Source organism: Haliotis asinina, chromosome 11 (genome assembly GCF_037392515.1).
Source record: "Haliotis asinina isolate JCU_RB_2024 chromosome 11, JCU_Hal_asi_v2, whole genome shotgun sequence".
In the NCBI taxonomy this organism is placed as follows: Eukaryota; Metazoa; Mollusca; class Gastropoda; order Lepetellida; family Haliotidae; genus Haliotis; species Haliotis asinina.
The window spans coordinates 9,340,845-9,356,744 of NC_090290.1; positions in this window are offsets into that span (position 1 = coordinate 9,340,845).

Here is a 15,900-nt window from a genome sequence, read left to right on the forward strand (position 1 = left end):
TCAATCAGTAAGACTTAAAGATACAGTATGAATGCTTGGCCATGAAAGAAGCAACAAAGCACCCATGAATAAACCATCCCCCATACACAAATATATTTTCCTTTTGTCCGTGGCGTAATTTATCAACTGTCAGCCATTAAATGAGAGTTATTCAACTTGGAAGGAAGACAGTCCTGTTTTATAATGTGCCACAATTCACCAGTAAAATATCTTACTCGGCGAATTTCTTGACATGATCCGTCCCCGTCAGCTTCAGCATATCCATGGATTAACCCTCCAGCTGATGACTGTCACATCTTGAGTTGTTTGGCATATATACAGCTTGTTGTTTTACAGAATCTTTAAGGCAGTCCAACACATTGCTGGAGAAAATGAAAATTATTCCGACTCTTAAAAGAAAAAGCTATATTTAAACGCGAGTATATATCTTTCACAACACAACTTTAGTCTAGTTTTGCTTTCAACTAATCCTGCTGTGCTGAAATTTGAAAACGATCAAACCTCTCTATAAGATGAGTGAGTGAGTGAGTGAGTGAGTTTCTCAAAGTACACATTTCTTTAAATATTTTTCGCAAATAAAGAATAGGGAGCAAAAGCGAAATTGTAACCCATCTGCATAAGTTGCAATTTATACTAGAAACCACTCTCTCTCAAATACTTCACAATGAGGTGCTCACTGATGATGAAAGAGTTGCAGAGTGATGACGACGAGGACGACGACGACGACGACGACGACGATGATGATGATGATGGAATACTCACGATGATTTTTATGTTATGACGGGATAACGATAACGTTTATGATGAGAAGGTGGTGGTGTTTTTGATGATAACGATCATGTCGTTCATGATAGTGACATGTAGGGAAATTAATAACTGTACATTTTTATGTCGGAACCCAGAATTCGTGTTACATACTAAGTGTTGAATTAAAATCGTTATCATGTTGATGGTGATGCTGCTGATGATTGTGCTTATGATGGTGACGGTGATGTCGTTTATGATGGTGATGTTGTTAATGATGGTGACGATGTTGTTTATGATGGTGACGATCACATCGTTTATGGTGGTGATGTTGTTAATGATGGTGACGATGTTGTTTATAATAGTGACGATCACATCGTTTATGATGGTGACGATGTTGTTTATGATGGTGACGATCACATCGTTTATGGTGGTGATGTTGTTTATGATGGTGACGATGTTGTTTATGATGGTGACGATCACATCGTTTATGATGGTGATGTTGTTTATGATGGGACGTTGTTTATGATGGTGATGTTGTTTATGATAGTGACGATCACATCGTTTATGATGGTGATGTTGTTTATGATGGTGATGATGGTGACGATCACATCGTTTATGATGGTGATGTTGTTTATGATGGTGACGATGTCATTTATGTTGGTGCTGATGACGGTGATAATACACCCTTCAAAAGAAAAAAAAAGAAACTCGTAGACTTGGGTGGTGTAAATACCGCCCCCTTCACCAACACAACAGGGAAAGTGATACACGCTAGCACACACAGGAACATAATGACCCTGTTTATTACGGATGAAAAATATTCGTATCTTTCACCCCGATTTCATTCACCAGCCGAGGCTTGTAAATGAACTCAAGGATCACCGCTGCTTTCTGAAGTCAAGCACTCGGAAGAGGGACGTTACGTCTGTGGCTTCAAAGGCCACCGCTAGTAATGGCTAAACAAATGTCTACCAGCCTGTGGTGTTTTAACCCCCTTATCCCCAAGCCGTCGCAGGGGACCCGAACAATGCTACGGGGCCTAGAGGGGGATGTGGAAACCTTTATCCAGTAGATAGATATAGGGAAAACATACTGCTACCTTTAAACCAGAAGGGTGGGAGGGGATGTTGGAATTCAAATGGACTTTGAGATGAATGCACTATTAAGATTTGTTGAATGTTCTTCGGGTGACTGGTAGTCATTTAAAGGATCTATCGTGTCGCATTAAACGGTCGTAATGTATGTTTGCTTATGATAAGTATAAACAGTGACTACGATGAAACACAACTAAAATGTTGAAATAAATTATCTATGACGCTGCGTCACACCGGGGTACCCGGTAGTTAAAGTAATAAAAATAAAGGAACAAAATAGAAATACAGATAAGGATTGTAATTGAATGAGGAGGTAGAATAGCGTTTTTATGTGTGCGAGATTAAATCGATTGAATTAAAAACGAAACTTCAGAATAATCATCCCGTATGGGTGATGACTTTATTTGTAGGTAGTTTCCAAACAACTGGTGTAGAAATGAAAATAGAAAGCACATAGACATCAAAGTAATAAGCATGGAGTGAGTGAGTATAGTTTTACGCTGCTTTTATGACAGCGGGGGACTAAAGGAAACTGGCTTCACACGTTGTACACATGTAGGGAATCGAACCCGGGTCTTCCGCGTGAAGAGGGAACGCTTTAACCACCAGGCTATCCCACCGCCCCTGTGGATAGGGGCGCGTCAAGGTCAAGGCAACCTGCACAGATGGACAGTTATCAGACAGAACATGGGTTAGCATGGATGACATATGGAAACTGAGTTTGTATCCATGGAATGGAAGGATGTGTCCACGAGGGATCATACAGAGAAAGCTGTCAACACCGGCTTCTGTCCAGTCAGGCAAGTCGTCAACAGTTGTCAAAATCTCAATCCCGTTTGTGGCTTGTAAATTTATCATCAGCTCTATAATGCGGTACATCATTAAAACCGGATTATGTCTTCAGTCTCAAAGGGTGCCGGTTTAGACAGCTGCCACTGTATATATCTTTCTGAGTTTAAGATATTCAGTCAGGATTGTTGATATGTCAAGATTATATATTTATATGTTTACTGATACGCACATATGAATAGGAAATGTATACATACACATGGGAACCATACGTAAGATGGTTGAAACAATATATTTATATATGCAGATACAATACATTATTGTGAATGAATGGGATTTATAGAACCTATAATATGTTAGTATGTCCACGGCTTGCCGTAGTCCGACTCGCTGACATGGTTGACACATGTCATCGGTTCCCAATTGCGTAGATGGACGCTCATGCTGTTGATCACTGGACTATCTGGTCCAGACTCGATTACTTACAGACCGCATGCAATAGCTGACGTTTAGGCATCAGATATACATGCATTTACTGGCGTTTTAGTATCAGATATCCATGCATTAGCTGAGAGTTTCAGCATCAGATAATTGAAACGTTGATGAAACATAATGTCAGACGACCTGTTATTACTGAGTTATCTTTACGCACAAAACAGTTTATTACAGATCGACGTCGATAAGAGGCTAAATATAAACAAAATGACCCAATACAAAACACACCAGTGTACAGGTCGACCCCGACTTGTCGTCAGTGATACACTGACATGATGGACTGAACATCCTGACTTCTTATCCGTTCATTAAGCAAGTTCTGCATTAACACGACATTGTCGCCTCATCCTACATTGGGTTAAACCATGTTCCCAAAGCCGTGATGAAATCAACGCTAATGCCCCACCAAGTCCCATCCTGTAATGGATAGGCCGATAATTCCAGTATCATCCTCCCGACATCGTTACCAAACTGTGATACAGTTAGTTCTAAAATGGCAGACTGAACATGAGAAATACCACGCAGTTTACCTCGGTTTTACATGCTTTTAGATTCAAGCATCATTAATCCCTGTCCCATTGTCCTGGTTATCTGTTGCAAATAGCCCCGTCATTACTGTCCATGCAGCACCACGGGACGGAGTAATCCATGGAGCGAGCTTGGGAAGGTGCGCAGCTTGGTAAAAACACACACCAGTGATTGACGGACTGAACATGCATACAGTTGGGAAATGAGGTGAATGAAACTGTACACGCTGACTGAACGAGATAACTGAGGTTATAGATTGTGGTTGAATGTGAAACCTGGGCCCGATTTCTCGAAACAAACTTAAGTTATAACTCAAATCTCAAACTGACTTTGACAATTTGAAACAGCTGAATTTTTTTTTATCTCAGCTCCATTTTTAAGCTAAAATGTCCAAACAACTAAAGAAATCTGTCCACCAAATTCAGATTATCTACTATGTTTGAACTGGATACCAATTTCCTTTCATTCTGGAAAATGCATGTTCCTGCATTTTCTCAAATTTGAGCAAAAGCTTGAACTTAAGTTAAAACTTATGCTTAAATTTGTTTCGAGAAATCCGGCCCTGAGGGTATGGGGAGTAGTTGAATGAGATCATTGGGATTATATATAGTCAGTGATTGAATGTGACTTAAGTTTGGTTCGAGAAATCGGGGCCTGAGGGTATGGGAAGTAGCTGAATGAGATCATTGGGATTATATATAGTCAGTGGTTGGACGTGAAAAATGAGGGTATGGTGAGTAGTTGAATGAGATCATTGGGATTATATATATTCAGTGGTTGAATGTGAAACCTGAGGGCATGGTAAGTAGTTGAATGAGATCACTGGGATTATATATAGTCAGTGGTTGGACGTGAACACTGAAGGTGTATATAGACAGTGGCTTAATGAGACGATTAAGTAATCAGACACTGGCTGAAAGATGTGACAGAAGGTGCAAAAGTATACAGGCATAAACAGTGGTTGAATGGGTTGACCGAGGGTGTGGACAGTGGTTGACTGAGTTGACAGAGTGTGTGGACAATGGTTCAATAAAATGAATGGAGATGAAGAAAGTAGGTGAGCGTGACGATTGCAGACACAAGGAGTGGCTGAATGAGTTGACTATAGGTGAGGACAATAATTGAATGACTGATAGTGTGGGCTGTGACTGAAAGAGTTGACTGGAGGTATGGACAGTGGTTGAATGAAATGGCTGAGGCTGTGGGCTGTGATTGAATGAGTTGACTATAGGTGAGGACAGTGGTTGAATGAAATGACTGATAGTGTGGGCTGTGACTGAAAGAGTTGACTGGAGGTGCGGACAGTGGTTGAATGAAATGACTGAGGCTGTGGGCTGTGATTGAATGAGTTGACTATAGGTGAGGACAGTGGTTGAATGAAACGACTGATAGTGTGGGCTGTGACTGAAAGAGATGACTGGAGGTGTGGACAGTGGTTGAATGAAATGACTGAGGCTGTGAGCTGTGGTTGAATGAAAAGACTGAGAGTGTGGGCAATGGTTCAATAAAATGAATGGAGATGAAGAAAGTAGGTGAGCGTGACGATTGCAGACACAAGGAGTGGCTGAATGAGTTGACTATAGGTGAGGACAATAATTGAATGAAATGACTGATAGTGTGGGCTGTGACTGAAAGAGTTGACTGGAGGTATGGACAGTGGTTGAATGAAATGGCTGAGGCTGTGGGCTGTGATTGAATGAGTTGACTATAGGTGAGGACAGTGGTTGAATGAAATGACTGATAGTGTGGGCTGTGACTGAAAGAGTTGACTGGAGGTGCGGACAGTGGTTGAATGAAATGACTGAGGCTGTGGGCTGTGATTGAATGAGTTGACTATAGGTGAGGACAGTGGTTGAATGAAACGACTGATAGTGTGGGCTGTGACTGAAAGAGATGACTGGAGGTGTGGACAGTGGTTGAATGAAATGACTGAGGCTGTGAGCTGTGGTTGAATGACAAGACTGAGAGTGTGGGCTGTGGTTGAATGCGATTACTGAGGATGTGGACCGTGGTTGAATGAGTTGACAGGAGTTGTAGACAGTGGATGAATGAAATGACTGAGGATGTGAACAGTTGTTCAATGAAATGACTAAGAGAAGGAGCAGAGGTTGAATGAGTTGGCTGGACTTGTGGACAGTGGCTAAATGAAGATGGTTTGGCCAGGGGATACACTATGTAAATGTCTCATTTTGGAGGAACAACCCTCTGAAGAACCTGTGCTAGTCATGAGAGACTGATCAAATGCGTGTCAGGATTTATCAGATCTAGGCAGTGAACGATTTTTCTTCCGAACAAATCAACCCAAGCTGTCATGGACGGAGGACCAATTCTGTGACTGATCGATGGAGAACCGATCCTGTGATGTATCGATGGAGGACCGATCCTGTGAAATATCGACGGAGGACCGACCCTCTGAACGTCCCATTGCGAAGGACGATTTCGCGCTTGAGGACGTGTATGAATGAAGAGGACCCAGACAACGATCCACAAGAGGAAATGAACGAAACAATTTCCGTTCTAAAGTCAACTTATTGCGTGACGCTACTTGGAGGAAATCGATCCATTTCTCATCTGCGCAATTGGCGATATTAATTATTCACAATATGCGCCGCGTGTGTCACAGCGAGTCTCGTGTTAGCTCCGCTTTAACCTGCATAATTGTCCTGAAACAACATATAACGAACCTCCCCATTCACAATGTTGAATGACAATTTGATGCGGAAAACTGGCCATAAAAGGTCGCAGCTTTTATTATCGTGAAATCTAAAATTATTCGTTTGATTTTTTTCTATATTACGTGCAAAGAAGCAAAAACGCATCATCGTTCGTCGAATTATCTCACGCAATGGATGTGCGGGATACCTCATCCTGACATTTAGTCTAGGAAATAAAAAATCAGGCGAAAACAAAATGTCGGAAGATCAAAGAGGAAGTAATGCACCTACTTATAGCAACAATCCTGCATCATTGGCATCTGATTTGCTGTGATTTGCAGGAGGTTCTCAGACGGTTTCACTTGATCAATGACACTACATTCTGTATTTTTTCTTTCCACTTTACTGAGAAGAAATTAGATACAAAGTTACAAAAAGCAAAGTCAAGCAAATCTTGGCAACCTGTTCAAAATAATGTATTCGAATTCACATTCCATTGTATTTGATTATTTTTAAAAACATTTAACTGTGTTTGAAATTCGAAACCTTCACCTAGAACTTGCTCAGTTAATATTGATTAGTTGTGGAAGAGTGTTTGAAATTCAAAACCTTCACCTGGAACTTGCTCAGCAAATATCGCAGTCCTCCTCAGGTCAGATCCTTCAGCATGCAACTGACCCTACCTACTAACGGTATTTCCCTACCCTCAACTCCCATTACTCCAGTCTACTCCTCAAGACCCATTCTAACCCTGCCTACTCCACCTACACCCACTCAAACCTGCCTACTTCACCTAAACTCTCACTACTCCAGTCTACAACACCGGGCCCAACCCACTGTAACCCTGCCTACTTCACCTAAACACTCACTACTCCAGTCTACAACACCGGGCCCAACCCATTGTAACCCTGCCTACTTCACCTAAACTCTCACTACTCCAGTCTACAACACCGGGCCCAACCCACTGTAACCCTGCCTACTTCACCTAAACTCTCACTACTCCAGTCTACAACACCGGGCTCAACCCACTGTAACCCTGCCTACTTCACCTAAACTCTCACTACTCCAGTCTACAACACCGGGCCCAACCCACTGTAACCCTGCCTACTTCACCTAAACTCTCACTACTCCAGTCTACAACACCGGGCCCAACCCACTGTAACCCTGCCTACTTCACCTAAACACTCACTACTCCAGTCTACAACACCGGGCCCAACCCACTGTAACCCTGCCTACCCCACCCTCAACCCTCACTACTCCATTGTACTCCTGCCATCCCACTCTAACCATGCCTCACTCTTCCCCTCCCCCGGCCCCACTCCCACCCCTTCAACCCTCACTACTCCAGTCTACTCCTCCCAGGCCAAACTATCCCGCCTACTCCCACCGATACTCCTCTCTACCACACAGGCGCCAACCCACTCCACTCCAGTCTACACTACCCAACCCACTCTACGCCAGCGTACAATACTTAACTCACTCTACTCCAGCCTACAATACCGAACACACTCTACTCCATCCTACGCCACCCAACCACTCCACTCCTGCCTACCCTACCCAAACCCACTCACTCCAGCCTCCACCACCTAAATCCACTCTACTCCGGGGTACACCACCCATCCACTACTCTCCAGCCTACACCACCCAAACAACACTACTCCAGCCTATACCACCAAACCAGTCTACTCCAGGATACACCACCAAACCCTTTCTACTCCAGCCTCCACCACCCAAACCCACTCTACTCCGGGGTACACCACCCAACCACTCCACTCCAGCCTACACCACCGAAACCACACTACTCCAGCCTACACCACCAAACCAGTCTACTCCAGGACACACCACCCAACCCACTCTACTCCAACCTACCCCACCCAAATCCACTCTCCTTTAGCCTTCCCCACCCAAACCCTACCACGCCTGCCGCAACCCATTCTACACCAGTCTACCCACCCTAACTCGAACGGAACTCACTCTACTCAAGTCAACTCCACCGTACTCTCTCTACGCCTCTCCACTTCAAGCCTATTTAGTTTCTATTTGCAAGAATCAGAGGGACAATGAGCCCTCCAAATCGTCCCAAACTAAAACATACAACCATGTATCATCGCTCATCCCAGTCGCTATACCGCTGTTAAAAGACCAAATTATAGTATTTCAATCTTTTTAGTGTGGCGCTATTTCAATGGGCCAGAATTCTCTTTATGACAGATATCAATGTTGAATTTTATGCTTTAATTGCATTGTGAAATTCCCATGGAGAATATAAATCCAACTATTGGGGATCAGTGTCACGCTGACAAAATTAACACGAGTATACTTGCAGGCACATCCACGAAGTACATAGGAGGACAATGGCAGTGACTGAAGTGGTTTTACCATCTTTACATGGGAAAACGAAAACAGCGACTGAAGCGGTTTCACCCTGATTACCAGGGAAGACGATGGCAGTGACTGAAGTGTCTTAATGCACTATGAAGTTCACGGGAAGATTGTGACAGTGCATGAAGCGGTTTCACCATGATAACCCGGGAGGACGACGACAGTGGCTGAAACGTTTTCACCATGAAGTACATGGAAAGACAACAACTGGCAAACATTACTAAATTAGTTCACACGTACAGTGGCGTGCACTCCCGTGTGTGTGCGACTGAGTTTACTGGCGTTCTTCGTGCTCAACAACATACATTACGCTATATCTACATGTCTGGCGAAACAAGTAGCATCTTCCTCACATTCACCTCGCAAAGGACGAAAAATGCTTATGGGTTCTATATGGGCTCTTTTCAGAAATGTCCTAACAAGCGATGTGATTCCAGATACTTAGTTATCAATAACAGAAATTCATTTAGAAAACAACTACAACACAAAACAAACATACACACGTACATACACGTACTTACACGAACACATGTCACATACACATACATATACGCAAACGAGAACACAGATACTTGTCTGTCTCACAGTCCCTGAACCATGTTACTTTCCCTGCTGGCAAGAACTCTCTGCAATGCTAAATTTGGTTCCCAAGGTTTTAGGATCTCGGGTGTCCATGGGGCTCTTTTCCAATTTTATCAGTTACAATCAAAATCATATATACTAGTATATTCAGGGACTATTATAGTGTAGTACGTACCCAAACACACACACGCACACACGCAAACACGCACGCACGCACATGTACACGTACAAACACATACAACGACATCAGACGTGGATGTTATTAGGATGAGACATCTTCTTCGTTCTTGGGTCTTGGCGTGTGAAATGAATCCTTTTAACCAAGAGATCTGATTATCCATTAACTTCCATCTTGGCGAAAATCAGTTCACGCAAATAGTGTCATGCATTCAAAACAAATGATTCACACACAGGCTGTAAAAGAGGCTCTGACCTATCCTTGTAGAATTAGCTTATCTTTGTTCATCTTAAACTGATACTTCTCCTAAGATGCGCAGCCGCGGGATATTTAAACACAATACATCAACTGATTTAATCCCACATCAGCACTTCCTGTTACCCCGGGATGAATGTTTCGTATTCACCGCGGGACAGCCGGAAGTTGTTGCCATGACCGCAATGTGATTCGCCTTTTCACTTAGGACTGTGCACTGCAATTTCCCCCTAGTTCCCTGCCATCTCTTCTCCATCACCAGGCCCATTACCAACCCTTTAAACTAGTTGAGTAAATCACGATAAAGATGTTATCTCTGATATTTATCAGTGTGAACGGTTGCTGTTTATGAATTCCCAAGTACACTCACTTGCTCCTGAATTAGGATATTCATCCTATATCTTGTTATATCTCACACCAGCTGGGACTCGGCACTCCCTAATGATGTCCAACGTACATCGCAGCTTATTCACTCACTCACTCAAAACCCACTCAATCACTCGCCTCAAAACTCACTGACTGGGTTAGCAAGCCAGTTTGTTCGTTTGATTGGATGCAAAGCGTTTTATGTAGACAGTTTGGAGGTCTTGTCAAATTGCAACCTTTTCAGTCTGTAAGCACTGGCTTTCTATAATGGGAGCTACGCCCCTGGTTCTCATCTCACCTCTAATTGCACCGTTTGTCATACCATTCAACCCAAACTCACCCAACTCTCGTACTACATTCACACTTCCATGTCGTTAAGTACGATGTTGTAAGATAGATAAGATAAGATAAGATATTTTTATTGCGCAAACGTTCCAAGCAGAAATAGTGACAATATTCTATAAACTACATAAACAAAATATATAATCAGAGTAGCCAAATGTATATAACAATGGCCCCATGACAATCTAGAGATCATCTAGATTTGTTTCAAGTTGTACACATGGTAGCAGATTATTTCTATACCATTTGGCTATTTTTGTGCAAACAGGGGATTAAACATTTATGTAGTAGTAAGGCTTTGAAAGTTGTTAATGTGAGAGGAAAGGGATTAAATAAGGAATATCGTACACCTAAACATTTAGTACACGACATAAAACAGATTTTGTATCCTCAAGGACCAAGCAGTGGTCACAGAGGCTTTGAAAGTTATTACTTTGAGGGGAAAGAGAACTACATAAAGACTGTCTTGCATCTAAATATTTAGTGCAAGACATAAAACAGATTTCTTTATCCTCAAGGGCCGAGCATTGGTCACAGAGGCTCTGAAATTAGTAATTAATTAATTTGAGCGGAAAGAGAACTACATAAAGAATGTTTTACATCTGAATATTTAGCACAAGACATGAAAGAGGTTTCTTCATCCTCAAGGACACAGAGACTGTCCTCCAATTTTGTAGGTGCCAAGTACAAGCAGTGTACGTATCAGTTCTAGAACAAAGGTGTTGAGGTGGCGTTCCGATTCTCTCGAACGAATAGAAATACTATCAAACCTTCCGTTGCCACCAGCCTCCTAAAACAGGATTGCTGAACGATTCACTCAGTGATGAAACCAGTTGTTCGCAAAAAGGGGAGCTCATCCTCTCCCAAAGTTGGCATCGCACACAAACACGCCAAGTCAAGAACTAATTAAATAAAGCTTCCTTACATTATCTCAGGTCTACCGTATCCATGGATATTGTGGAACCGTGAACATCCGGGTCCAGTAATCCATGCTTGTCGTATGAGACGACTGGTATCCGGTGGTCAGGACTCGCTGGCCTGGTTGACTCTTGTCACCTGTTCCCAACTGCGCACATCGATCCTCATGTTGTTGATCACTTGATTGTCTGGTCCAGATTCACTTATGTGCAGCCATGCAGCTGGAATATTGCTGATTGTGGCGTAAAACTTAACACACTCACTCAACCCATGGATTGTGTTTGACCCACATCACTACTGCACCCATTTATGCGAATACCCTGTTAATAACCTACTTTCATCCCAAACACCCCCACCCCCAACACTTCCACCCCTCGCCCCCCATAACGTCCCTTACCGCCATCAGAAAAGTGGGATATTTAAAGTCGCACTCTAACACCCACCTGCCTCTTTCTTAATTCCAAACATTAATATTTCAAACATATCACACACACTATAACCTTCTGTAAATACTCCTATAACCACCCTCCCCACCCTCCTACCACCCCTCTTCTGCCTCCCCACACCCAAGAGTTACCCTGCTCCAGTTTACACGTATTCCCGCTCCCAGTAAGTCAGCCCGCCATGTACTGATGCCTATCTCTCCCCGTCTCTCGCCCGCTACACTCATCTAACTTCTCCGGTGTCGTCCAATGGACGTTCTTATACCGGATCGGTTCCGCTTATGTTAGCCCAGCGGGCGAGTGTGGGTTCTCCTTCAGATGAGTTGCTTAGAAAATAGCTCTCGGCGCAGCAAAGCCGCTGAGTCAAACACGGTAAAACCCACACTCAACGGGAGTCAATCGTTTTTGCATACTTTCGTATGCCTTTTATTATGTTGGAGCCGATACGATGTTTTGGCGGAGGTCGGCCGAGGCCGGCGCGGTTGCATACCACTAAAAACACCGCCGGGGCAACGTTTTCATCCATTTAGGCGATGTTAAATAACGATTGTTTATTATCAAATTTGGTGAACTCTTCCATGCCAGATTAGTTATGGGCAAACACATTAGCTTACATGGTAATGGGTGTTTGTTTCTTGACATTAATGTAGCAAAGTTTCAGATACATGAATGAAATCATGTTTTTGATCAATAAAAAGTGAAACCGATTCTTTCCGGTTAACTGGGGATGGTTATGAGGCTGCATCCTGGCGGCACTGGACACTCTAACAACTAGTCTCTGAAATGAATATATTTTACGGAAGGAAATGATCATAGTGAAAATAAGTAAAATGTAAGGGAATAAAATGAAAGGGAACCCTTAGGCATTTTCATTCCTGAAGTTATTGAAATCTACACTTCCCACATTTTTCTAGACTTTCGTGGGTTTTCTTGACTATGATTCCTTTAGGGTCGGTATTAAACGTTTTAATTCTGAACACTCAAAAAGTCATTTATTAATGTACATTGGTTTATCTCTAATGTTTTCCGTCTGATCTTTGGAGTTCATAGTATTTCTTGTTATAAAACAAACTTGTAATAGACGTTATTTTATTATTTGACGCAACGACCCGTGAGGGTCCGGGGTAGAATGGGTCTTCAGCAACCCATAAAGGCGAGTATGTAAGAGGTGACTTACGGGATCAGGTGGTCAGGCTCGCTGATTTGGTTGACACCTGTCATCGGTTCGCAATTGCGCAGATTGATGCTCATTCTGTTGAATACTGGATTGGTTCAGACCCTATTATTTACAGACCGCCGCCATATAGATGGAATATTGCAGAAAGCAGCATGCAAATAAACTCACTCACTCACTATTTAACGTAACGTTTAACACTATCCCAGCTACCTGTAGGTGGTCTGTAAATAATCGCTACTCTCATTGAAGCATCATGTTGAGGACGCTGGTAAAAATTGTACAGTTTGTTCTATTGTATTTTTAATGCCATACCAGATCTTTTCTTTAAATACAGATTCTTAAATTTCTATTTATAAAGCTTAAAGACTAGTTTTCACTGTCTCATCGCTCAACGTTTGCAAAAATTGCGTCATAGATACGGTGCATATTGTATCTTGGATTATAAAAGAGGCCCCGAGGCTGGAGGGAAAATAGAGTGGTTCAGGGACTGTGAGACGGACCATATTGTCCGTACTCGACATACAGAGCTACTAAATGAAAGTAGGCACATCAGTTACTTTCAGCATGCAATCCATAGACCCAACAGCAGTAGAGATACAAGTATTATACGCCTAGTGACTGTACAGTAAGGTAGGACGTACAGATATTGAACAATTAACATAATATCAAACGTAAATGAGAGCATAACGTGAGGGGATCGTTAATGTACTTGGCACATGATTACAAGGCTTCCGAGTTGTGTAGTAATTTTTAGAAAAGGTATTCAGTGTACAAAAAGTAGTGTCTTGGGATATAAACCGGGTACACTTACATAAATCACATATTAGTCTATCTTATTTTCCCTACAGCCTAGCCCTCACTACAATGCTAAAGCCCTTAATGAGAGCACGTCTGTATTCCCTACAGCCTAGCCCTCCCTACAGTGCTAAAGCCCTAAATGAGAGCACGTCTGTATTCCTTGCAGCCTAGCCTCCCTACAATCCTAAAGCTCTAAATGAGAGCACATCTGTATTCCCTGCAGTCTAGCCTCCCTACAATCCTAAAGCTCTAACTGGAGCAAGTCTATATCCCCTGCAGCCTAGCCTTCCCTACAATGCTAAAGCTCTACATGAGAGCATGTCTGTATTCCATATAGCCTAGCCCTCCCTGCAATGCTAAAGCCCTAAATGGAACAAGTCTATATTCCCTCAGTTCACTGAGGCTAGATGGACAATAGTATAAAGACTCAGTCGGTGTGAACGAGGGAATGATGTTCAACGCTGCACTTAATCACAGTCGACCTAAACCTGCATCGGATACTTTCTGGGGTTTTATGGTCGATCGTTTGATATTCTGGAGAAGAAAGAGATGGTCAGACTTGTGTAATCTTTTGCTGGACATGTAACATGCACACAACAAATATCGTTTGTGGACATGTTGAATGAATGGAACATTCCTGATCATTCAACAGAGCAACGTTGCAGAAAAGAAAATGAAACCTCTGCAAACTTTCCGTGAAAATGTCGGTGGCACATTGGGTGTACCTGCAGTGTCATTTACCATGACAATTGATGAAATCGGATAAAACCTGAAACTCACATACAGGTCATTGTCCCATGCCAAATATTGAAACGATTGCGAGCAAATCTTTGAGAAAACCTACCGAAAACGTGAAATACAACTACAGGAAACTCTACCTCACTGTTCTTTATGCGCACGCGTGCCAGGTATCACCAGATCTCACTTACCCTTCATTCGAAGTGAACGGAGAATACATTTCGGCTTCGTCTTGCATCGGATTGGCTGTTGGATTGTCTGTTAGGTTTTCTTGTTTTCTGTTGGCTTGTATATCAGATTGTCTCTTAAACCAAGCGTTGAAGTTTGTGTCGGGTTGTATCGGATTGTCTTTTATGATTGTCTGTTGCGGTTTCTGCTCGATTATGTGTCGGGTTGTGTGTTTGATTGCCTGCCATATTGTCTGTTGGGTGTCCTCTTACAATTTGTTTCAAATTGTCATTTTGATTGTCTGTCAGATTGTCTGTTGGGATTTCTGTTGACCTATTATCAGATTGTCCCTTGAACTGCTTGTTCAGCTTGTGTCAGGATATCGCTTTGATTGTCTGTAAGATTGTATGTTGGGTTTTCTATTGTTTGTCTTTTTGACTGTATGCAAGATAATCTTGGATTTCCTTTATCAAGTTGTGGTTTTTATCGTCTGTTGTCTTTTTTTCTGGTTATTGTCTCTCATATTGTAGGCTGGAATTTTTCTGGATTGGTTTTTCTTTGTCAGACTGTCTTTTCGGTTGTGTCAGATTGTCAGTTGGAAGTTCTGTTGCACTATGTATCAGATTGTCTCTTGACCCGCGTGTTGAATTTTGTCTCAATTTGTAACTTTCTTTGTATGATCTGACCTGCAATGTCACTTTAGCCTAATCCCATTGAATATGTTTGAAAGTCGTGTTTATGGGCTCCATGGTCACCTTCAGGATTCGTATGACCTTGAGAAGGTGTTACAGAGGGAATGGCAGAACATTCCAAAACAGCACCTTTAAGGGATCATTTGGTAAATGCAAAGACCTGTAGAAGATTGCATTTCTTCTCATGGTCATACCCATCACTGGACACGGCCTCGCTCTCCAAAACTGACTTGAACTTAATGTTAACATTTAGCTCCATGAGTGCAGCACATTTTGGCCGATTGTCTCCTGGGTACATGCTTTTGTGATTTGTAAGTCTATTACTGTTCAAAACCATTTCATTAAATTTTGTTAATCGTGAGTACATATGTTTCATCTTTCTATTCCATGATTTGCAATTTCAATAAAATGAAACTGTAATCAGACTAAAAAATGTTGATTAACTTTTTGTGAGGAGTATGTTTTACAATATTTCTACATTATCTATCGCTTGTCAGTGCTCTTTTAACATTAACGATAATATCTCGGAATTACATTATTCATTTCACTCCTCG